At 37.3% G+C, this 26,565-nt stretch overlaps 1 long non-coding RNA gene across 20 annotated transcripts; it reads left to right on the forward strand.

The window, feature by feature from the left end:
* The first annotated feature begins 86 nt into the window (after positions 1 to 86).
* LOC117243945 lies at positions 87 to 26,260 on the forward strand. 20 transcript variants are annotated; one of them, XR_004496094.1, is made up of 7 exons: positions 87 to 593; positions 2,179 to 2,210; positions 2,364 to 2,486; positions 2,913 to 4,292; positions 4,580 to 4,650; positions 24,476 to 24,590; positions 24,725 to 26,260. It is a non-coding gene; the product is annotated as an uncharacterized LOC117243945 (long non-coding RNA). The 20 variants fall into 20 exon arrangements; XR_004496098.1 differs by having other exon boundaries at positions 87 to 390; XR_004496097.1 differs by adding an exon at positions 18,303 to 18,434 and having other exon boundaries at positions 87 to 2,486.
* Positions 26,261 to 26,565: the final 305 nt, after the last annotated feature.

Below are 26,565 nucleotides of genomic sequence, written 5' to 3' on the forward strand. Positions count from 1 at the left end.
GGGCGAGCGCTGCGCCGCTCCGCGCCCGGCCCTGATTGGCCGCTCGCCCCCCGCCCGACAGCCAATGGGCGGCCGGCGCTCGCGGCACTCGTCACCAGTCGCTCAGGGGTCGCGGGGGCCCCGCGCGCTGATTCCCCCCTCACTCGCACTCTCCTTCCCGCGCCCCGCCGGCTGGAAAGCGCCGGCAGTCCCGTGTCCCCGGCCCCCTGCTCTCCCGTGGGCCGCCGAGGATGGACAGCAGGACCGTCTATTCTGGTTATTCCGCACCGTGTTCTCGTGCGGAAGGGCCGAGCCGCGGGGGGAGGAGCGGCAGTGGCGGCGGCGGCACCGCGGGTGGAAGCAGGGGTCACGCAGCCGCGCCTGAGGCCCGGATTTAAAAACATGCGCAAGGTGCCCCTGGGCCTGCCCGAAATAGCTCCGCTTTCCCCGGGCTTCCGCGCTTTGGGCCGTTCTCGCCTTTCTCAGGGGATGCGGCGGCTCTGCCCGTAGGGCCTCTGTCAAGGGGAGCCAGAAAGTTCCCCCCACACCCTGAGAGAAGGGGCTTCGGGCTGTGTTGTCGATGCTCCGAATGATAATTTGAAAAACCACAGGAAGTAAGATCATGGGGAAAGCTCAGAGAAGTCTTTAGGAATGTCAGAAAACGTCTGAAGGGGGGCTATAAAGATGGTAAAAGGTCTAGAGGGGATGTCGCATAAGGAATAGCTGAGGTCGCTTGGCTTGTTCAGCCTGGAGAAGAGACTGGGGGGAACCTCACAGCAGTCGAAAGTGGAGGGGTGGCACTTCGTTTCTTTCTGGTGACCATTGAAGGGCCTGCGGGAACGGCATGAAGATATGGAGGTTTTGGTTGGATATTAGGAAAAGATTCTTCGCCCTGAGGGTTGTTGAGAACGAGGACAGGCTCCCTAGGGAAGTGGTTAGGGTACTAAGTCTAACATTAGTGTTTGGACAGCACTGTCGAATCAGCATAGTGTGATTCTTGATGTGGTCCTTTGCAGGGCCGGGAGTTTGACTTTAGTAATCCTTTTATAACCTTTTCAACTCAGGATATTCTATGGTTCTATGAACTTGGGAAAGGAAGAAGTACTGCGGAAGGAAATATACATAAATAAGTGGATATAAATAAGCCTTGGGCCCCGGTGCAGACTTGAAGCCCAGAGTGATGAAGAGTGGTTGGGTCATTCTGAGCTGGTCTCAAGTGACATTTCTGAGGCATTTTCTCTGGTTTGGTCTAGTAAGGAGGAATGATGTGGGATTTGGAGAGTCGGTGGAAAAAGTAGGCTCAGCTGGTGTTTGTGGTAACTAAGAGTTACACAGGTGTCAGGACTTGTAGCAACTTGACTAATCTGTTTTCCTTGTGGAAAGGAATGAGAAATGCCCGAGGTCAGTATCAGAAAAGTGATGACATTCAAACTTCATGAACACTAAGTTCATATTCACCAAACAATTAGAGAAAAGGTTTTGTATTTAAGGATTTCAGGCTAATGGATATGAAAACCTGAAGATGTAGAGTGGATGTTATAATAAAACTAATTTAGATAACTTGTAGTCATTTACAAGGACAATTTAATCTGGAGTGTTGTAAGCACTGAGTGTTTTGTGAAATGCACCTAAGAGGCATAAAGTTCTGAGCTTTAGCCAAAGTTTGAGTAGTGGTGGAACAGGATTTCTAACTAAAAGTCTTGAGAATTGAAGGACATAAAAGTGTAGCTGGTAGGAAGCCAGGAGTGAGTATTACTCTGTTGGGGGACAGGATTAGTTAATACGTGGAGCAGAAAATGGTTGTAGATAGCAACAACTGCAGTGAGATAATTGGCAATATAAGGGGAAGAGTTTCTGTTAGGTTGGTACTTATTTCTAAGTCTTCTGTCAGTTGTACTGAGTGATTCAAATAGTGCTACAAATTGCCATCCTATTAGTGATGTAACTGATGGCTCCTTGAATGAGAGAAATAGAAGGGAGAATAAACACATAAATTCAATATTTACATTGAAATATGCCTTACATCAGTGAATGGATAATTTTTGCTGGCTTTGAGTACTGTAAGAGTTGGTACTGGCTTTGTTTCTAGTAAGAATTTTTAGCCAGATGTAATAGGTGTATATTACTGTATATATTCTTACCTGTTGCATGTGTGAGGGTTTCCTGGTTTTAATTCCTTCTTTATCCATCAAATCCTAGATATTCTTGTGCCTGAGCAGCATGTAGATAAGGTACGCTTAATCAATACTCAGGACAGAAGTTATGGCCATGTTTTTGTTCATTGAGTTTTAAGAGAATTTTAAAGATAGTTTTTTTCCTCTGTAAATTACCATGCTTGAACTGATACTATTTTTTTCCATTTGTGAACACGGATGTACAATTAGGAAGGCCATTCTGCCATCTTTTGTAGCTGAAAAGAAGCTTCAGCATTCAGGTCTAGCAGAAAATTCTACTCAAGCATGTATGGTTCTCCAAATCTGTCCATCCATTGTTAAAAAAGAAGTAAGGTGTGTATTTTCTGATATAGTATGTAACTTCTGCATCTTGATGTGAAATATATTTATTGTCACATTATTTTAGATTTGAGATGTGCATCATTTGGGCAACTTTTGTTTTCATTTGAATGTAAGTTAATAGTCTCAAAAAAAGCTAAAGCATTATGTGACAGGCCCATCAAAACTCCATAAGCTTTCTGAGTTCAAAACCCACATTTGCCACTTCTTAACTGAATGAAACTGAAATACTGAAACTTCTTACCCGAATCACAGTGAGCATCCTTTCAGCCTCATAAAACAATGGGCTAGGCTAAAATTCCCCACAGACTTCATTATTCTGTGCAGGCTTGGAGTTGTTTTATTGTATCTACAGATATAAGCATAATTTACTTTTTTGGTAATTTGTCCTGCTGCTTTGTTATTTTTTTCATGATCTAGATAAAGTCTGAACTATGTGGAAAACTTCAGTGAATCTTCATTCTGTGCTTCTGTTGAAGGTTATAACATTCAGTTATCTAACAGATAAGTACTTAAGACTGCCATTTTTTTGATACATTTGAAATTTGCTACCAGGGGTCATTAAGGTTAAGTATTTAGACTTAATTGTTGCTATAATGAACAGAAAATTGGATATACACAGAAATTTATAATGAAAACTGTTTCAAATAAAGATAGATACTGAGTAGTCATATTATTAGGCATATTTAATTTATTATTTATGTAGGAAAAAGTTGTCCTTTAGACATATTTGCCTTCCTAACAGTGGCAATTGTTAGGAAAAAGCTTAGATAGAGTGGTACAAATTACATTCCCTGAATACAATCCAGTTGGCATAAGGCTAACAAATAATGTTTCATTTGCACTACTTATATTTTTTATATAGCTCTAATTAAGGAAAACCATTTATATATCATTGCATTTAAGGTACTTTGACTTGAATCAGTTTCAACTCTATGTTCTGTTGTTGAATAAGCATTTTAAAATATTTTTAAATGCTACAGAAAACATACAAAACAAGTATTAAAGTATTTTTATTCAACATTTATTTTTAGACATATGTGCCATTTTCATAATAAATCTTAAATTTGTAATATTTTGGTGAAGCTTAAGCTGATACTGTTTAAAATATTTTTATGTTCTGCAATACAAACTAATTTATATAAAGTTGTGACAGTATAATGTTTTGTAGGATTCCTTAAGGCTTAGATTATTCCTACCAAATAAAGATCATTTTTACTTCATTGCTTAGCTGAGGAAATTCAATGCAAGGATAAGGATATTAGAGACTTACACTTTAGCTCTATTTGTAATTAGCTATTTGACACTGTGGCACATACATTTGTATGTTGACACAGCTTTTCAGAAAATATTTATTACTCACTGTCATTTTGAAGCAATCCATTTTCTGATTCTACTTTTTTCTCATTCATTTTGCATATAACTATTTTTTTTCTGTAGTTTCCACAATCTTATTAGATTTTCTTTCCCCAGACAAATTTCATTCTATACTTTTGTTTCATGTTTAATTACAAAGCATTTTAAAATTATAGTTGATTTCCTATGTCTATTTTATATACTCTCTCATACTGATAACTTCCTGACAATTAACTTTCATCCACTGAGCTCTTTCTCTGTGTTTTTAATTTTTCTTTTGATCACCTTCTATCTTTTCCTTTATTTTTGATAAATTTTCTTTCCTGGCAGACTTTGACTGGTTGGTTTTACAGGTGTAGAGCAAAAAAGATGTGCTACAGAAGTAGCAGCTTCAGTTTTCAGATGTCTCTCTACAACAGATAACACTTCTGGCAGTTGGATACGGTGAGCACATACTTCACACTGTGTCACACATTCCATTGGCATAGCTTGTTTCAGGAAGAGAGCCTGAAATGGAGAAGTGATGCAATGGCTTTCCCTGTCTTGTAGCCTTGGTCTTCCTACATTACTGTATTATCTTAGAGTAAAAGTACTGTGTTCTTGAAAACAACACAAGGAATATAAAGGAAAAAATAATGAAATAACTTCTGGAAACAGTTTAATTTGTTCTGGGTTTTTGGCCTACCTTTCATATTTTTAAAATGTTCTGTTTTTGCATTCTTTGCTCCCAGATGTTCAAATGTACCTTTTGTGGCTCTCATCTGTATCCCAGCACTCATCCTGCCATTTCCAAAGATTTGTGGTAAGTAATGTTCACGTTTCCAGGAATGGAACTGGGTTACCCCCTGGAGAGTGCCAAGCCCAAGCTGAGTCCCTCAGGTTGCATGTACAGGATGAACACATCCTTAGCTAAGCTGTCATGGACTGGTCAGAGTGTAGCCTGCAGTCCCCATGAGTGGCCAGACACCAGCCTGGCAAATCATCATCCAGGCTGTTGATGTGGGCATCTGGAACCAGCAGCTGCACTTCTTTGAGGTGTGGCCTGGCTCTGAAAGCTTTTTAGTCACATCTGTACGAAGTGTTGCTTTCACAGGTGAGACTTGAAAGATTTCACCTGTAAAACTGGTAAGATCTACATATGCAGTGTATAGTGTCTCTGCATCTTTGACTTTGTTAGTCTGCAGTCTGGATAAACAAACTCAACATTACTGTCTTAGATAAAAGTGGTTGTATGCTAATCAAGCTTTAGATCAGAACAATTCCCAAAGCTCCAGAGCTAGGTGATTGAAAAGGGTGCCTTTAAAAGGAGTAAATCAACCTTTACTACAGACCTTGTCCGTGTGCCAGATTCCTTCATTGAGTATTCCCACTGGTCTTTAAGACTTGCCAGTTTTTCTTTGAGATTTGCACATTCTTTCTGCTCTCTAGCCCCCTTCAGAGAGGCAGTTTGTTACTGTAACTTGCTAAGGCATTTTGAGTTTTTAGGGATAGAGATTTTCATTACTGTAAATTTTGAAATACACTTTTTGCAAATATGAATTGCATTAAGCAATTGAACAATGTTTTTAATGCTGTGGATCACAATCATACTCCTCTGGATGGAGTTATTCATGTATTTATTTGGGATGCCTGTAATTTTATCTGTGCATCCCACCTCTCACAACCGATTTAAGTAGTCACAATTTTTATCAACTTTGTTAAAAGAAATGTAATACAATGGTAGCAAAAGCATCTTCTTTTGATGCACTGGGTAGGCAGGAATAGCAGTGATAATCTTCAAAAGTAATATGCCTGCATACATTTGGTTAGGAGAGTGCATGAGGCTTTTTTTTCCTTGCCATGAAATCCTTTGCTAGGGTGGTATTAGCACTCTCAGCCTTGCTGGAGCAGTTTTTGGGAGAGCTTCTGGCAGTGGGCAAAGCATGGCTAGAAGTAAAAAGTAAAAGCTAGAAGTATCTTAGTTGTCAGAACGTAAGCTGAGCTCAGTTCAGATTTTAAGACATTGAAAGCACATACTAGAAAAAAAATACCAAAACAATGAAACCTGTATTTTAACTTAAAGATGCAAATGAGTGAATGAAATGGAGAAAGAAATTAAATGGAGTCTGTGGCCATAGATATTGGTCATAAGGATGTGTCTCTCATGATGAGCTGTTTGGCCTTCTTCAGATTACTCTTCCCATGTCTTGTGTGCGCCTTCCTTTTTTCTCTGTTAAGAACAAGCTTGAGGTTGTAGCAACAGAAGGGTTCCAGTGACCAGTAGTCACTGCCAAGTGCTTAACCAAATGTTGCTCATAAATATAGCAAACTGAGCACATCTAGATAATGCCTGACATACTACAAAATCTAGTCACACAATCAAATCTTAAAAAATCTTTCAGAATTTGGTACTAAGCAAGTGTCAGTTATGTAGATTTCATGTATATTACTTTTTACTTTTTCCGTGATCTGTGATGGAAGAAATGTCTTCCTTCAGTATTTCTGCTTTAAACCATTTGTAACTTGTCTCAGAGGTATATTAGGATACAAAATGAATATGTAAGCAGAAAGTGTCATATATTATCACTTCTGTCCTCCTTATCGATTGTAAACTGCAAGCACGAGACATTCTCCATGGAAATATGTTGATTTGTCTCTAGATGTAGCTGACAGTGAGTCAACAACATACTCTTTATGTCATCCTTTTCTTAAATCAATAGGGTGTTTTTCTAAATTTATAATGTCCTTTTTTTAGAAGGAACGCAGTCCTTCAAACCAAAAAAAATTATATGCCACCATGGTTAATACTTTAAAGACAGTCTGAGCTTCCCTTGGATGAGTCATATTTAAAGGAAGTTGCTGTATTTATAGCAAATAAATAGCAGAAATACTATTCTGAAAATAATAAATATTTTCACTTTATTTTTGCCTTATTTTGTTAATCAAATATGTAACAATATGTAATTTAATTTGTATGAATTAAAATTTTACTTGTGGAGCCTCTCTTCTGTATTTGGGCTGATAATACCCTGAGGTGTATTAGTGTATTCAGTGTACACTAGTCCTTTTACTGATAGTCAGCTGGTCTGCATTCCATAATTTCAGAGGCTTTTAAGATCAACTGATTACCAGATACCTAATAGTCTCCAAGTACTCTTTCTTACATGAAATCTTTGAGTAGGAAAGATGATGAAAGCTATCTGCATCTTGTAAATGTGTCAAAAAATACTTCTAGTTCCATTTCTACATTTCTAACACATTTAATATTTTGGCAAAGTGAGAAGGTTATGTTTATATATATTTTTTTCCCTCTAAGTGAATTTAAATCTCTTAATCAGTAGGATTGAGTTGTTCAAGACAAACTTTTTCTTTTTTTATTGTATGAAAGCATCCTTTCATACAAGAGACATACATACAACAGACTACCAGAAAGACAAGGAAAAAGTAATTTATTTTATAAATATTAAAATATATTAATATTAATGAAGTTCAAATTATATAATATCCTATAGTTTAAATAATTTTTCTGAGACATTGACAAATATTACATTATGCCCCACAGGCTTGCCAAAGGATTTGTGCTTAAGATGCAGCATACAGGTTGCTCCTGAAAAAACAGTGTTCTAACAGAGCATAGTCTTTTCATTTAGCCTCCTCCTGATGCTTTAAAAAAAAAAAGTAATTGATATTTTTCTCCAAATTTGGCAGAGGTTTAGCACTTTTTTTTTTTTGCTTGTTTTTGCCTTTTTGATGATGCAATTGGCTATTCCTGAGTCTTTGATATATGTGCAGATGGCAATGGCACTAAAAGTGAAACTTCATAACTGTGTCTGAGGAGCACATTATTTAGTAAGTCAGATGCAACTTCATTGTTAGGAGAGCTGCAAAGTGTCTCTAGAGCAGATCTGTTCCAAGCAGAACCACAGGCTTAGTTTTACAGTAAAAGGAATTAAATGGCCTGAATATTCTCCCATTTTATCCTCTGGCTCTTGGACCAATTGTGAGAAAGGCAAGGTATTTTGAGATGTTAGCTAGGTAAGATACCATCATTGAAATAAATTAATTGACTATGGCTATGGGGAACAGTATGCATTTCTCTTTTTGGCTACATGAGGCTCTCTGGCCATTGCTCCAGCTGTTTCCCCTAGCACTAATGACAAGATCTTTTCTGCCTTCAGCTGTTCTCATACAAAGGCATATATATTGAATCACAGCTAGACTCTTTGTTGTGGGCAGTGGGACCTTCATCTAAAGTTTATTAAAGAAGCCCTACTGTTGAGTCACAGGATGCAGAAAGAACCCCTTTGCTCTCTAGATCCCTTAAACAGGAGCCTGGGTGTGACTGGATCCAATCTTAGTCCCAGATTTGTCAACCATTTATGTCTAAAGGACATAATATGTGTAATTGAGCTTTGTCCTGCAAGATTAAGGATGACAGACCAGATGTATTTATATAAATATGTATGGTTTATTATAACAATTACACAAAAAGATTTAGTCACAATTATTTACTAGACAGTGCAGAAGCTATACAACTATGATAATATAGTGCATTATAAAACAATGTTGAAGCAATTATATTAAAGCACGTGTATTAAAGCTAGCAGAAACAATTATTAAATAGAGATTAATGTTACTCACCCACACCAATGACTGTGGGCAAATCTGTTTTGCTAAGCCTGGAGAAGTAAACTTGAAGGACATCTCCACTCATGGGAGGAACCTCCACATGTATACTTCAAGAAGGCATGTGTTAGAAGACTTCCCTGCTGAAATTCAGGACTGGGCTTTTATAGTATAGAGTGTCTGGGTGTCTGTCAGTCTCCAGGTCGGCTGTGTCAGTTCAGTAGCTTTAGATAACTTGTTGGTAGTATCACTTGTTTATTCCTTTATCTGGGTACTTTAAAGTCGTACCACATCTTCATCTCACTGTCAGAATGCTTAATTTTGGGATTGATGATTCAGACTGGTTTCAGCTTTATTCAACACCAATAGCAGTGTGATGCCCCCTTCTTTATTTACCACTGGTAGCTTTGCAAATAGGGCATTGTTCAAGTTGTTGTAGCCCCTTCCAGGCAGAGCATCCTGCAAGTGCATTTGCACGTTGGAGGAAAGAGTTACTAGTGTATTTTGGAAAGGAGTGGCTAAAGTGGGAGAAGAATGCAAGATACTGAAGGCAAATCTCGTAACTGAGTATGCTCATAGTGAGTGGTAGATTTGAGCTGTTCCATGCACAGCTGTTTGCATGATATGCTGAATACTTTCAGGGGCCTCACTTTCAAGAGAGATTCATTTTGACAGGAACAGTGGCCACTGAGTACCAGTCAGCAGCAAGAAAAGGACTCCAAAGCTAAAGGGGAACAAAGAGCTGAGAGCAGCAGGATGAGTAGTGCTCTCACTGCCAAGGCACAATCTGGTCACACTTGAGCTGGATAAGCAAAGGAGAGTGGTAATAGCAACAGTTTATGGCGAGATCATAGAACAAAAGCAAGGCAACAAGCCAGAGCACCAGTGTGGTAACACAGGTAACACCAGGGAGGTAACACCTATAGGATAGAGCAGCGTGAGGCTAAATGAATCTTCTCAAGCAGGGCTTGTGAGTGGACTCCCATCCGGACCATTACAGTCTCTTGGTGCACTAGACCATGACTAAACATTGAGCTTTTTAACTGATCAAGCCCAGATGGAGCTCTCAAAAGACATAACTCGGCAGGCCAAACTTTGCAGTGACTTTATACCTAATTAAAGGGTATAATAACCAGATGAAGATTGTACTGATTTGTCATGTTTAAGGTATGCCAAGTTAAAAAGCTTCTGATAGTTTCAGCAGCCTTTTTGGTCTCTTGTAAAAATTGTCTTACTGTTGTGATAAGAAATAGGTTTATGATCTCTCTCATTTTTTTTAATTGGCCTAATGCATCTATCTTCATGTGCAAGACAAGGATGAGTAAGCTTGTGTTAAGCCTTGAGCAAATGCTGAAAGACACTATTTTCCCCTTAGTGCATACTGGTAGTAGTGGAAGATGGTGTTAAAGCCAGCTCATTCTTGCATGCAACTACAGGACTGAACATTCTGTACTCCAAAAGATCTGCATGAGTGCCTAAATCTCCACCCTTTAAATCATGTGAAAGTTTATATCAGGGTGAGATACAGGAAGAAGTTGCCCAGAGAAGCTGTGGATGCCCTGAACTGCTCAGAACCATCATGAATGGGGCTCTGAGTAACCTGGTCTTAGTGGGAAGTGTGTCTGCCCATAGCAGGGAAGTTGGACTAAGTCCAATTAAGTTCCCTTCCAACCCAAACCATTATATTGTTCTATGTTTGTTTGATTTTAATTCTTGGCAATTCTCAATTTTCTACTAACCTAAAGAAATAAAAAACCTAAACAATCAGCTATTTGGCAGTAAAAAACTATAAATCTTCGTAGGGGTCATACGCCTTTAACTGTATTACCCAAGCTCTAATTTTTTCATGCAATTACATTAAAAGAAAATGAAAAAAACATTGAAAAAACACAGGCATGAGAGAGTGTGAAAATTACTCTGCTAAAGTCTGTGACTTCTCAGGTAAAATAACAGCTTGAAATCAAGGGAGCAGCACACAAGTGTGAGGGTATGCCTCACATAGCCTTTCTTCTTTGAGTGTGTGTTGAGACTTTCAGTGGCAAGAAAATGTTCAGGGGACTCTAAGTGAGAAAAGTAAAAATGTTTTCTGCTAACAGTATGCTATATATTATAATAGTGGTAGAATCTGGTCCTGAAACAATTAAAATCTCAGTACATTAAAGAACACAAGTCCTTTGTTTTACATGCTAAGTTTGCCTCTGTATTATTTGATAGCCTGCTACTGTAAGAGATAAAAAGACAGTGATAATACAAACCTCATTTTCCTCCCCCAAGGTATGAACTGTATTTAACTGATGTGCTTTTTTGCATTTTCTAGCATATAATTAATTGGAATTTGCACTCATGAAAATGTCTTACAGTGCATAGGTAGCAACGTGTTATTGCTAGTGAATGCTCACTAATTATCTCTAATTGGACTTCCTGTTTTTAAAGTCTGTATCTAGATAATTTTTGGGTGCTTCAGTACTTCACATAACCATTTCCTATTGAAAAAGTAGAACTCAAAGCATACTCTAGATCACAGGTAAATCTAGCAGTGGCAATTAAACATGCGTATTTAGAATGTGCCAGCATCAACTTAGGTCAATGAACGTTTACACTTAAGTCTCACGTTGGCTTCTAAGTAGTTGTAATTGAGAACTCTGCTGATTTGATACTTCTGTTCTCTGAAAAGAAGATTGGTGCTGTAGAATAGAAAATGAAGCTTAAGAACTTTATTTTCTGTGAAAAAGTGTAGAAAGGAACAGGCTGGCCAGAGAGGTTGTCCTATGGACATTTCAAAAGCTGTCTTGACACAAGCCTAAGTAACATGGTTCATTCCAATCTCAACTGTTTGATGAAAATAAATGGTGCTTTTTCTTGCTTTTTTGTTTTACCTGAATAAAGCTTCTTGTATTTTTGGCATATAATAGAGAACTGAACTCATAATGTGCACAAAGTTACTAATTAAGGCCTATGAATAGAATTATATCCAAATTATTATCCAAAGTCTCTAGAGCAATAGAAATCTTTAGGCACTACCCAGCATGTTAAGTAACCACACAGGTCAAACTTGTATGTTAAATGAAATTATTTGGTATCCAGCTGGATTCATGGGGATTCTTCAAATACATCTGTATTAAGGGTAAAATTCCATAGATACATTAAGAAATAGATATACAATACATGCAATGGCAAACCAAAAACACCCCAGAGAACCAGGCTAGTTTATCTTGCTCCATGTTGTTCATACACATCTTTAACATTAAAAAATTAGATGCAGGCTACTGCATATCTCTTCATATCTTTTATTATAGTATTCTGCCTTCCAAAACTTGCCAGAATCTTTAGATGAAGTTTTAGAACATAAGAGAAAAAGAAATAACAATAATTCCCTGAACCTCAGCTGTAAAGAGGAAAGAGTAGAAGCATCTTACTTTCTGGAATAATTCACAGAAACAGATTTTAGAAAGCCACAATGGAAAATGTCTTCTAGATACCGAAGAGTTGTTCTGAATAATTTTACAAATGTCACATTTCCTTGGATTCTAGTTTAGGATCTTTTCTTCCCTGTTATGCCACAGAAGCATCTTTTGACTGTTTAATCCTACTTTATTACAGATACTTAAAAATTTCTATGAAATCTTCTACTTTTTTGGGTCCTTTAGACCTTGACTGTCAGAGTAGCTTCAGTTTCTCATGTAATGTGGGTATGTGTCTGTTAAAAATTTATTTAGCCAAGTGACCCTGAGGCTTTTTTCGTTACCTTTCATTTGGTATCATATACACTATCAGTGACATTAATAACTTTCTAATAATAATAATATCACTGACTAATAATAACTTTCTTTATTCTGACTTTCCACCTGCAGTCAAGAAGGGTCATTTCACATAATAACAGTAACTCATCTTTATTTTGGTGTTTAAATGAAAGGGATGTCTTACAGATCCCTCATTTAATTCATTCAGTGACCTCCTTTGAACATAAGAATTTATTTTGTCACATATTAAGTAGTTTTCCACAAGAAAGACAAATTAAGTATATGGTTTATATATAAGGGTTTGTGGGGCTGTTTAAAACTGATTTAGCTGTTGCAGAAGAGTGGCACCATTCATTGCAATCAGAACTAGGGATCAAAACACCATTGGATACTGAGAGTCCAGACTGCAATAAATACTTGTTTTTTGACTCGGAGCTGCAGGTGACTGTAATGTCTGAAGATTTTTATGGTTAGAGGATTAAACATGCTCTCATTCCATAGGAAAAAAAAAAAAGACTTGGAAACTCATAAAGGTAGAGGCCCAGCATTTGAATAATGTTGTCTTCTTAGTAAGTCATGTTGTAAACCTTTCAGCATGCTGAGATGTGACCTACTATAATCAGTTTCCAGAATTTCAAGCCGACTTATTCAATACCTACATTTTATCCAAAACCATAAAAGCTTTAAATATCAATTAAAAAATAACTGATAAATTTCTTTCTTGATGGTTACTATTTAAACAACTATAAATATTCTTAGGGTTATTGTAGCACACTTGTTTTTTTCCGGTAGTCACAGGCGTTGGTAATGCCCAAAGATGGTGTTATTGCAGAGTACAATAACATCCAGAATATCTTCACTATTTCCTCTGCCTAAAACAGTGTAAATTTTTTGGGAACTGGGGATGTCTTTACATGGGTTTATTACTGCATCTCACCTACACAGCTCAACTATCAGAATATTCCCTTTTAATAGATCATTTAGCTTCTGATGTCATTGTCAGAAGTGACTTTTCTGTAGTCACCTTTCTGCTGACAACTCTTCTGATTTTGCAAAAGTTTTCTGAAGCACAGTCATTGGTTAGTACAAAGGAAGGAGGAAGTTACATAGCACTAATAATTGTTACTAATTTTCAGAGAGCCCTTAGACCTGATTTCTATTTGACTGGAAATTCTCTGAAATACCTTATTTAAGTCACCACAGTATTGAGGAAATTTTATTAAAATTCCACATGGAGATTAGTGTTTAATCCCATCTGGGACATTAACACCAGGGAGCTTGATTTCTTAAGATAATTTTTAGATAATTTTTCTTTGCAATATAATTATTAGAGTAGCACCGTAATGTTTACAGAACCAAAAAATTCCCAGACCTGAAACACTAAAAAATGACTGAAGAACCTAAACTGGTGATACAAGTTTGATGTCCTTTAGACAGAAGATAGGCTCTGTTTCCTCTAAAAAGACTTGGCTTTGCCAATCAATTCATGTAAATACCTTTACCCATAGAGAAAATAAAGGACTATGGTATTCATTACTTCTTCTTTCTCTTGTTGTATTAAATACCGAAGACTTTAATGGAAATTGAAGGATAATTTTTAATACAATTAAATAACAGTGAAGTAATGATACTTTTCATTCCCATAGCTTTGAAATGTAAAGATAATTATTTTCCCAGTTCTCTGTAGAATAGGCATGTATCATTAGCCTTTGAGTACAGTGAAGTACAGCAAGGTTAAACAATTTTTTCAGAACTAGAAAAAAATAAGGAAAACCAAGAATAGCACTCTAATTTCTTGTCATCTTGTTCTGTTCTGTTTTCACGAGATCAGCCTTTATTAAGTTGTCATCTAAAGCACCTTTAACAGGTTATACCCATGAAGAATTTAAATTAGAGGCTTGGAAAGTTTATTTAGGAAATTAACTACCAAGACAGGGGATATAAAAAGCATTGCACTGATGATGAGTTTTGTCAAGTGTACACAATTTAAAGTCCCTGTCATGCTGCTTGCTTGGATGCAAATTTCTTGTGGTTTTTTGGGGTTTTTTTTATGTCTGGAGTGCTTACCAAAACAAAATCTAAAATGTCATTATATAGGAGAAGTACCTAGGCTGAGGTACTTCTGGGTTCCCTTAAGTAGAACAAGTTTCCTGCTGTTGTAGGGGAACCTGAAATACTGGTAGTGCCCTCTGGTAGCTTTTGCACTACAAGCCTTACATTTTTCTCAAGGCAAAGGAGAGTGATCTCTGATTTGTGGCATGCAGGGATGGAGCTCTTGGCTTTTCTTTGGGCACACTTTTACTTGTTCCTGTCTGATTATGTGGTGGAGTTGGGCAAAACAGGGATACCCAGCATTTATGGTTTTTTATTCTTTGATAGATCTTACCAGATTTTGTAGACTTCAAGGTGAAATTTCTAGAAGCAAAACAGTCTCTTGGCAAAATTGTATGATAGATACCCAGTCTAGGCAGCTTTACAAGAAAAATAAGTCTTAGAGTGTTTTGTTTGGTTGGTTGTTTTGTTTTTTTTTCTTCTATGGGGAAAAAAAATTCAGACAAAAATCAGCTTTAATATTAAGCTGTATAGCCAGTATTCCAAATAGGGTTCCTGAAGTGAGTTAAAAACTACAATCCTGATATTTCTATTTAGATTTTTCTTTAGGGAGATCACATTTGGATGAGTTCAAAAGCTGTTTGCATGAGTTTTTGCAATACTCTTCTACAGCAAAATTTAGCTGTTTTCACCAGGCATCACTGCAAGTTGCCAGGAAAGTGTCAGAATTCCTCTCAGTAAATCAGTTTCTACAAATTTGTCCCAGGTAGAAAAAACATTTGCAAAGAAAATGAGTCTTATGACTAAAGGGAAAAAAAAAGTAACAAATCTAGTGATGGGGAAAGAAAAACGGTGTTCTTGCTAAAGGCTATTTAATTTTATCTTTTTAAATTTTAAAGACTATTATTTATATCCTTGTAGGAAGCGCTCTTGTTTACTGATCTAATCATTGGTAAGAAAAAATGCTTTATGACCTTCAAAATATTTCTGTGATAGATGAGGATAAAAAGGTTGCTACACTCTATGAAAGATAATTTCTCCCGTGTTCTTGCTGCCTGTTTTTCATTTGTAGGTCAGTGAGTTCTCTAGTCTGTGCTTAAATAAGTCTGTGCTTAAATAAGTCTGTCTGGTTTCACCTTGAACCCTAAAAACAATTGTTCAAAATCAGTTCTTCCTTCAAGCCCCAAATGGCACTAGTGAGGCATACACTGCCAGAGTAGACCCCACCTTCCCATGGTGGAAGGAAGGGTCAGAGCTGCCACCCTACTGAGCTTCATCCCTACACTGGCTTCCCAAAGTGGCAACACTAGGGAATATTCTGATTAAATACTAGAGTAATTTAGGTAAGACTTGAAAATAAAATCTGTTTTTTTAACTTATTTTTTTATGAGAGACTGTGCCACGGTAGTTCAATTTTAGGACTGTAAACATGTAGTGCTGTTCTGGCACTGGCTCCAGATATATTAGAGTTTTGTTACCAGACTGTACATCTTGCCGGAGGTCTTAAGACTCTGCTGTTAGAATCCTTGGCACTGGAAGGAGAGGAATGCCTGGTACTTCAGTAAACATGTAGACTGTGCTTGAAACATCTCCAAGATCTAGACTGAGGTTCAAAGCAAATGCTGAATTCTTAATCGATAAAAAAATTGTGATGTTGCATTTGCATCTCTCTCTTTCTTGAATAAAGCACTCTCAGGAGGATTCTTATTTTGGGAAAGATGTTTTGAGAGGTTTAAGAGATATCTTGGCATAGACAAGAAAAGAATTACAAGGTTAGACGTTGCTTGGAAAGCATGCATTCTATAAGAATGCAATTTAATGAGAGAAAAAATGGCATTTTCTGTTGGGATTTGTTGTATCTACCTCTAACATAACAGACCTGAGTCCAGAGTACGTTGCAGAACCTCAGCTGCTGGATTGTTTCTGTCAGAATTGATGTTGGTGTTTTCTGCAAACTTATGTGGTAATCTTTCCATTTTCCATTAATGCACGAGCTCAGAGCTTGCAGCTCTAGAGCTAGTCAGGCTTCTTGTCCAGGGACTTAATGAAGGTCACTCAGGATCCATGTCTATAATGCACACTAAAACATGTCACAGATGAGAAGAAATATGTAGACACTTCTGTTCATTTAGAAAAGGATTGTGTCTGCAAGCATAATGCCATTAGTTTTCTTTCCGAGATGTTTTCTAAGTAGAGAAATGTCAAAAGGCAAAACCCTGAGGGAACCATTGTGCTATCATTTCTTTTATATTTAAAGATAGTGTTCAGGAGAAGCAGTACACTTGTTAAAAGGGTAGGTGTTTTAATCTGAAGTGAAAAATGGAAGGCATTCTGTAAAAGACTTGAAAACAAATTCATCACTTCACACATTAGGCTATCTAGAGATGAAATTTTGGCACAGTGTTTGAGGATAAATGGCATGTCTTTTTGATCAAAGTTTTTGGAGATTAGCTGAATATTAAATATGTAAATATACTCGCCTCTAACAGGTATGTAATTGGAAAGAATGATCAAAGTATCCTTTCAAATCTCTAGACAGATACTAAGTATGTATTTTCCTGTGTTCAGAATTTTACTTTTTTTTTTTTTTTTCCTTTTTACACAAGCCTCTTCATCTGCTTTTCTTCAGGAAAAAAAAAAAAATACTGACAAAAAAGACTTCTTTTGAAAAGCTTTAAGAGGAGCATTTGCTTTGACATATTGATCCTTTGGAAGCAGCTGATAGTGGCAAGGCCCACTCCATCACTTAGGAGGCTGACAACCCTGGAAACAGGCTGGCCAAACTGCATTAATCTGATTGTTGCATTGCTTACATCCCTGTACTAGCAGCTGTTATCATAGTATTAGCCTTCTGTGGTCCTCATGTAACCTCTTGAAACTTATATGGGCTCCATACTCTGAGATTACCTGCCAAATATTTAAAAAAAGAATCATCATCACCTCTTTCTTTTCATTTTCCACCTGGGGAGAAAATAGCTTGATTAGTTTGGGTGATGATAGGAAGCTGGAGGAAATCCAATCATGATTTTTCAATCTGAAGGGTTTATTTCCTTTCATTTCATTCATTTTCCATTCAGCTGAAGGTAATGAGGTTATGCAGGTCTGATTTCAAAGGGCACAGTTTTGAAATGATGGGCTTTGCTTAGGTACATTATAGCTTTAAATTGCTGATTTTGATGAAGTTGCATAAACTAGAGTATAATGCAGTTTCTTCCATCCCCCCACCCCCCCAAGAGATATGGTGGCTCAGCAATGAAGACACGCAGTGGTTTGTTTTGTTTGGTTTTTTTTCTCTCTCCCTACTAAAGCATACAAGAACAGATCTGCTGAGTAGGAAGTGCTATTTTTACATAATCACTTTTCAAACCAGAGCCTCACTGTAGACATTTTGAAGACACCAAACTAAGCATTCTAGCAGTCACTTCTCCAGCTGCAAAACTGCATACAAGAAGCAGTAGTGTAGGTCATTTAATAATTTAATAGTCTCCTCTTTATCTATTCTGCTGTCAACTAGCTGTTTACCAATAAGCATTCTTCATGTTTCTGGGGTTAACCATCCATAAATTCCTTGCTTGCATAAAAACAGCTTCTGATTTAAAAAAAAAAAAAAACTTGAAATCAAGGTGTCTAAAAAATAATGTAAATGTGGTCATTTTGTTCTGAAAATTCTTTTTAATTTACTGGGACTCATTGCTTTAACATCTCAGCATCTAATTTATTTTCATAATCAGCCCTTTGAGACAGAGAAATGTTATTGTTGTCCTCATCATTCAGATGAGAAGTGTTTTGCTTAAAGCTGTCCAGGGCCTGCATAAAAGAGAAGGGAGATAAAACCATCTTTCATATTTCAATCTGAATTGTTCAAATGCTAATGAAATGGCAAACATGATTAAAGTGCTTGTTTACAAGTTGTTGCAGAGGCATCTCTTCCTTGACCATACAACTTCCATCCTCACTTTTTCTGGACTCCTTCTAGCTGCTCTTTTTATTCTTTGCACCAGTGATAAGGGCAATATTTTCCCCCTTCTGATTTGAGGCTAAATTTCTTTTTTTCCAGGCTTTGCTATAATCTGGGATGACTCTTAGCAACTCCTTTCTATCTGTTGTTTTCAAAAAGAAAAAAAAAGTTACACGAAGGACAAACAAAGCCAGCCCAAACACATTCAGAAATCATAGATCAAGTAAACAGGTAATAACCCATAATGATTCGAAACATTTTTTGAAAGCCAACCTTTCTAGCCTTTCTAGTCTAGACAGCCTAATTTTGCAGTTAATTAACTACTGGTTAAGATATGGATGCATCCATAATCCTTCTTTATAATTTCTGCAGAAGTTATTACTTAAAAACTGACTCACATCAGGCAGATTAACCCTTTGCACCCCAGCTGGGTTACCCTGTGTTTGTGATAAAAAGCTGACATTGTTAAAAAAAAAAATGTCAGCAAAACTATTTCGAAAGTTTTCTGACACCCATTCTTTCCAACATGAAGCAGAAGAGGGTTTTTTCAAATTCCTGAGAGCGGTCTCCTTGACTTTGATAGCTCAAATTTCAGAGCACCTATGTAAGTTTTTATAGCACCATAGCGAGGGACTGCTGGGCCCGTATCCAGAAATGGGCTTTGAGCCAAGTTCTAGTGACTTAGGGGCTTTGTGGGTAGGAATCAGTGTACTTAAACTCAAAGCACTTTTTATTTGTGTTAGATACTGTCCTTAATAACATTAGAGTTTGAATTAATATTGCCCCGTAGTTTTCAGTTAATATATATTCTGTCAACCAGAACATCTGTTTTTCAGACAAATTAGCCTTTGCTTCCTAGCACAGGAAGGCTGTTCATAGACCAGCCTAGATGATGCTGAAAGTTGAGATCATTTTAGGCTTAGCTGGACAAGGACTTCTCTCATCTGTGACCAACAAGGTGTTTTGCTGACTTCTGAAACAACCAGAAGGAAAATGTACAGGAAGTCTCAGTGAGTCATTTGTGTACATGCCTCTGAGCATTTAGCCTTCTCTTGGAAGGGCATTTTTCCTCTGATCCACTGAAGCAGAAAGAAATAATATTTTAATTTTAGGACTGGACTTGCATGTAAACATTGTACTTTGAAACAGTACATTATTATAAGCTGGTAATTGGCTATGCCAGTATTCAAGGAAGCAAACTCACACTGGATGAACAGGCAAGTGAGTGCATCCTACCCTGTAATGATATTCTAAAAATCACTTTGAAAATGACCCAATGGGCTTCTGCTATCCAAGGAATAGATTTAAGTCACTGCACACCCTTGCTTTGTAAACACACAAATAATTATTACATTATGTGTACATTCTGACATCTGAAGTTAGGTACTTACCTACAAACCCAAAAAGCTGGATGCTTTGTATAATGTAAAGATCATTGCCTGTTATATTCTTTACCTCCTTGTGTAAAAATATGTGCTGAAGAAAATACTTTTCATTCTTATAATTTGATAACTTACTCACATTTTAGATTTATTTTTTACATAACAGAGTTTAATCAATGACCTCAATTATAATTCAGTATTTTTGTAAGAAAAAAAAAAATATTTTACATAGTTTATTCAATATTTCATTTTACTGCATTTCAGAAATTTAGATGATTTCAAACTTTATCTCATAGATCAAATAAAAAAAAAAAGATTGTTTATTCACATTTATTTTTTAAAGAACATTTTGAAAATTGCTAGTGTGCTACACTGAAGAAATAGCTATAAGAGTATCTGGTAATACATAAAACATATAATTACTCATTGATACATTAGTATGTGAATTCTCCTGTTGTATTGCTTTCCCTGAAGGCCCTATTTTTACCTGAATAACAGAAAAGCAATAATATTACGGAGTAGCAAGACATTATTTGGTAAAAAAGAGTTTGTGAGATAACTTAGTTTTGTATCTTGAGATGGGCAATAAAGTTGTTTTCATGTGTGAAACTAAGGGATCGTGACAAGTGCTGCTAAAATTATCAGGCTTTGAAAAAAAATGCAAACATTATGCCAATTGCAATGAAAAGCTGCACAGAGCTATGAGGAATGCTGTTTTCTTTGTCTTTTCCTCAGTCATTTTCTTTCAGTTTTAGTGACAGCATTCATTTTGCTTGATGTATAGAAAATTAGAATTTATAAGTATCAATTTAGAGACCGTCTACATTTTAAGTTCTTTGAGATGGAAAAAATGATCAAAATCCTTATACAGGATTGCAGACCTGTAAAATGAAAGCATATTTTTCTAATAAAATTTTTAAAGGACAAATGTACTTCCAGCTGTGCCATACTTCTGTAACTAATAATATGCAAAGGGCTGGCTCCTCAGCTGATATAATTCTGTATTACTTGACACTAGTAAGGCAAAATCTACATAAACACATGGCTCACTAACTAAAAAAAGCCTGCAATGTGTTAGCTAAGCATTAGGAGAAATTAAACAACAAATCAACATGCTCTAAAGTTTTTCCTCATATTAATTTGTTGTGATGGGAAAATATGTCTTCAGTTATAATAGCTTTAGTTTCCATCTTTGTTTACAAGTGAGAACGAATTAATTTACTATTTTTCCCAGTAAAGGAGCTACTGGAATGAAAGAGCAGTTGAGAAGTACATGATAGATGCTGCACTTGGGACAATTAATTTTGTAGTACGCTTTTGATTAGTAATATGGAATGCCCAATATCCTAAAAAGACTAGAGGAATTATTTCCCCTTGCTTTTGAACTGTTTACCAATCTGCAGTTTATTGAGGCATGGAACGCCCTCTGGTGGCGCACAGGCTTTATGGCAAGTTAAAGTACTGGATAAATGGGAATTAACAGTTGAGTGTGCAGCGTCTCTTCCGCTCTGATTTTTAGCTCAGTGACAGAGCCTTCCTAGCGATCTGCAGTTGTGGTAACTTTTGGCAAGTGGCTGAGGTTAGTAGTGAGGATTTATTGAGAGCTGCCTCAAAGAGCTACAAAGTTCCTGCACCCCTGCTGTGAGCAAGTGCCACTGCCCTTGGAATAGGTGAGAATCCTGCCAGTGCTGAAGCAGAGTTAAAGTCAGATTGTACTCTGAATTGCTCCACCACAGGACTAGAAATAAAACACGTATCTTACTCAGAATTTAGTCTTGTGTATCTTTATTGCACCTGGAGAATTATACATCAAAGAAATAATTTATCTTGGTAATATGCACAGGGGCCTGTCTTTAGCATTTTTTCAAAGTTCATCTCAACCTGGAGCATAGAAGTTGAACAGTTCTGTTGCTGCCAGATATAAGAAATTTTTTAAATAATTTTCTAAACCTTATTAATGCTTTATACACTGATACAGTTTCTTAATATCACCTGTTGTGAATCCATATCAGTCTTTTATTAGCACAGTTATTGGAATCAGATGGTGTAAATACTTCTCTACCCCAACAGGTAAACACATGGGAAGAAGAGTAATCTAGCTTGTGTTCTTGTGAAGATTTCAATTTTTTTAGGAGATGAAAAGATGATTGAAAAGATGATGAATAGAGAATGGATATAGGCAATCTCTTCCCCTACCCTTCCCCCCTCTGCCCCCTCCCCCCCCAATCCTATCTACTTGATACTGTCTTTCTTTGAAAAACTGTAAGTAAAAATAGTAATGGAAAAAGTAAAGGAAAATACATTAAGTGGTAACTGGAAATGAACTTCAAGCTGCAAGTGAAAGTACTTTCTCTGGCTGTTTTATTTCTTCTGTGTTCCAAAAGACAGTAGTTTTTTTGCTCTGTCAAAATTATAACTGAGACATCCATGATAGAAAAATAGATACTTTTTCTTGACCCTGTTGTTAAGTAAGGAATTTTTATACAGCTTTATAAATCTACTGGCTTTCTAATGGAGAAGTCACTTTCCTATGGCAAAGACCATCAGCCTTCAAAGTTTTTAACCTTTACACTGAATGCAAAACACCAAGTATAAGCAAGATATAGAAAGAGGATGAAAAGAGCCCCCAGCATTTATAACTTACATGATTCCAGCAGGAAGAAAAGAAGCATGAATGTATGAGGCTTTTTAAAAATTCAGGCATTCTGTTTTGTTCCAATCCAGCTGTATTTAAATACTACTGCTGCTGAAAGGTGTTGAGATTATTCAACATAAACTGATCTAGACATTAAAGAAATTTTTGCCTTTGGTTAGATTGCTAGTGACAGTGTTGTGGGTTGCAAAGGGCTGATTGTGAAATCAGGCGAACAACAATAATTCAGAAAGTTCATTTTAACATGACAGAGCTGACTGGAGGCTCATTATAAATACCAGCTCCATATAAAGAAAGGCAGAAGGGAATTGACTGCAGTGTTTTTATTCCTGGAGGTGACAGACACACACACGCAAAGTGAAAATAAACAATAAATAAAATAAAAGCAACTTTTCTTTGTAAAAGGTCAAGCTTGTTTCAATTTTGATTTAATATTGTTTAAAAACCCCACAACATTCAGTTTACTTCAACTTTTACATCCCTTTGACTGAACACCATTCCATCTATTCAGAGAACAATCTTATTTCAGATCATGACTGTTCTGTTACTGTGAGAATCCTGCTCATGTCTTTTAAGATCTCAAAAAAATTCCTGTGAAAGCCCTATTTTGTCATTTAACCTGTGCTGGGAAAACTACAGTCCCCTTTTAAGTGCCTGATTGTACTTCAGTTTTCAAAAGCCTTAAGGTATCTTTCTGCTAGAGCTGTAAATGTAGATAGCTTGCGCCTTACAGCACATCTTTGGGTATTTCAAGGGAGGCACAAGCTCAGTCTGACTGCTCTGAGCTGAGTAAAAACTGCATATCTCTTAAGGTGAAGACAAGATAGTGTACAATTCCAGAGCCAACACAAATAAATTCTCACTGCATGTTCTCTACACATGGCACCTGAATAGTTATTCAATGCTGGCACAGTAACACTGGATGATGCTTTCTTCCTCCTGAAAGCCTTCAGTGATTTTCTAAATGTATAAACATCAAGTAAAAAATGTGCTGAATGATCCATCTAGCACATTCCCAAGTCATTAACTCTGTCTTTTTGTGGGGATGACAACAGGAGGATCTAGAACTTCCTACCTGGAAAGTGCAAAACATTTTTTTAAAGAGATGTATTTGAAGGTGCTCAGTATTACCTACAGCAGGCACGAAGCCCCAGAAATCAAAGGCATGTCTATCAGAGTTATGTGGATAACATTTGGCATGGCAATTTGAGCAGAATATGAAAACTCAGGAAGCTACTGGGATAGTAGAACAGTGACAGATTGATGGTATGGTAAATCCCTTAGTCAAAGGCGATCCTAATAAGCCCTGAAGAGACTAACTCAGAAAAGGTTAGGGGAAACAGAAACCCATGGCACACATTAAAGTTCAAATGAGTAATTGTCATGTGGATTCTATTTTGTGGCTTACCAGCTTCTCGGGTTTGGAGCAGAGCATTTTTTGAAAAAGCTGATTGAATTTATAGGGCATTCTGTCCCTGGATAATTTTATTGACAACAGGTATGCAGCTAAATCTGCAGTTTCTCAGACAGTACTGTATTGATTACCTTTCACCTTATATTGTATACTCCTTAAAGATCAAATCACCTAGAGTACATTAAGGAGCAAACCAGTTTTTAATTGAGTGCCTTTTTATTATACTAGGTAGTTTGGATTAGTGGCATGTCAGTGTGCGGAGTAAGTTTACAGCTTCCTCCGTTACTGTGCTTCTATAATAACTAGAGGAAGGGAAGCTGAGGCCTTAAAAAAACTAAAAAAAGGAAATCAGTTTAGATAGCTACAGAGAGCTTCACTGACTAAAATATGATTAAATTAATGGAGTGAGGTCAGACACTAGTACAATAGATACTTGTTTAAAACTAAACAGTGTGCAAATCAAATCTGTGGAACAAAGAGAAACAAAGTGCAGGTTTCCCTGGACAAGAACAAAGTATGATGTGAACCAAGAGAATTACAGGTAAATGCAAAAAAAAAAAAATAAATAAATAAAGGAAAAAGAAATGGGGAAAATGCTCACAAATAAAAATCAGATTTGGCTTAAAACAGATTAACAGGCAGGCCAAAAGTGATATGAAAGGAAAAATAGAGCTATATATGGTGCTCTGTATGGTGAGTTGTACTTTAATCACAAAATCTAAAGTGTAGGAAGACAATATTCTTGTCAAGAATTGATTATTTTTATTGCTTCCCAAGTCTTACCCTTTGCCCCAGCCATGTTTGTTTTCTCTTCTTTATCTAGCTTTCCTGACCTATCTCATCTCATATTCTGTGGGAAGCAATGACCGTTGCTTGCAGGGCTCTCAGTTCATCCCAAGAGGAGAGAAGGCACAAGAATTGCCAATACCTGAATCAAGGTATTGATCTGCAGGGGGATGTGTTTTGGCCAGGGTTAAACTTTCCATTTATGCAGCATCCTCAGACCAATGCTATACCCATGTGACACCTTTTCTACTCAGGAGCTCAATAAAGCTGCAATAAGTGTTCTCAGTCTCTTTCAGGGCTGATGTTTCTCCTTCAGCTACTAACTGCACTAGGTCCCAGCAGGTGACAGAATGGAGGAGGAAGATGAATCACTTGGATTCTGCTGCCATGGACTGACTTATCTCTGACTTAACTGTGAAACAACTGATGTGTCCTCCCAGAGATGTAGCCAGCAGCCCCCGCTCCAGGGCACATCCTAACAAGAGACCTCTGCCTCCTCCACCTCCTGTGTGCATCAGCTTTGTCAATGTGCAGTCCAGCGCTCCCCCAGCTGATTATTGGTAAAATGATTGAGGATGCATTAATCCCCAAAGAATTTGCTAATGCAGTTCATCATGTTGCAAATTATTTTTAGTCTCTCTTAGCTGCTTCTGGGCAGACCAATCATAAAAGCAGAACTGCAAAACTTACTGTTCTACTTGTGCTTATTTATTGTTTCTCATCTGCTTGGCTCTGTGTAAACAGCACATGCTGATGAACATATGGCTCAGGCAGAGTAAGACTAGAAGGTGGAAGAACACCCCAGCAGAGCAAAATGCTTCCTCCTCTGGAATCATCACAGAATCATAGAATGGTTTGGGTTAGAAGGGACCTTAAATATATACTTCCAACTCCCTCGCCACCTTCCAATAGACCAGGTTGCTCCCAACCCTATCCAGTCCTGGACACTTTCAGAGATGGGACATCAGCAGGTTCTCTGGGCAACTTGTTCCAGTGCCTTACCACCCTCACAGTAGAGAATTTCTTCCTGTTTAAAGCTGTTGTCCCTTCTCCTGTCACTCTATTGTCCTTGTAAGAAGTGCCTGTCCAGTTTTCTTGCATAGTCCCTGGAGGTACTGAAAGGCCACAACCATCTCTCTGGATCTCATTGAGCCTCCGAATAACAAAATTCCTAACTAATTTACTAATAGTCAGAAAACCTTTTATTTCAAATTACTTATTTTTGTTTGTTTGTTTTGTTAGAAAGGAAAAGTTAACAAGTAGCATAGATAATAGACATGTGCTCCTACCTGGCAGCATTTTTTAGCCTATGCACAGGCTGGCTGACTGGCTCCGAAATTCCATTTTGGTATCTTCCATCCTGTTCAAGCTGCCCCTGGTACCCAGCAGTCCAAATTGTTCTATCTTGTATTGGCTTGGAAGTTGTGCCCTGACACCCCTCTGCTCCAGTCATGCTATGTTCAAGGAATCAGTGAACACCCATCCTGGGACCCTGACAAAAATACAAAACTCACACTGATATTTTTTCAGCCAGATCAGCAGGCTGGAGATATTAACTTCATTACAAGACCACTAGGTGGCAATTTAGTAGCCCTGTTTTAGATGTTTAATATATTTGATTTCTGTTTTGCTTTAGATGCAAACTTGATGAATGGCAAATTGAACAGCATTCTGGAAAACCTGTACTGGTTGTTCCTGCCAAATATATCAAAGTCTTTCTGCTTATCACACCTCTCCCAGAGATTCATTAAATTCAGTGAATGCCTCTGAGCACACAGTGAACACCTCTGGCCAGGTGGCAGGAAAGTTAATTGATTATCAAGAAAAAATAGGAGTTCTTCTAGGTCTTTAATAAGGAGTCGTAGCTGTATGTGCCATGAGCTTGACCCTGTCCACAGCTGCAAATATATAACATGACATAACTATCTGCATACACTGAAGGTGAATTTCTGTGGCAGCACACCAGAGTCAACAGGAGAGCTACTGTGGCCTATGTGTGTATCTGCCAAATGTTTTTGCACTGATCCCACAGTCCCCTCGCCTCAATAACTGTAGATCAGAAAGATGGTATAAACAAATTTCCTAGAAATTCAAAGTTCATTTCCTAATAAACAACTTTTGTATGGT

Source organism: Parus major, chromosome 2 (genome assembly GCF_001522545.3).
Source record: "Parus major isolate Abel chromosome 2, Parus_major1.1, whole genome shotgun sequence".
In the NCBI taxonomy this organism is placed as follows: domain Eukaryota; kingdom Metazoa; phylum Chordata; class Aves; order Passeriformes; family Paridae; genus Parus; species Parus major.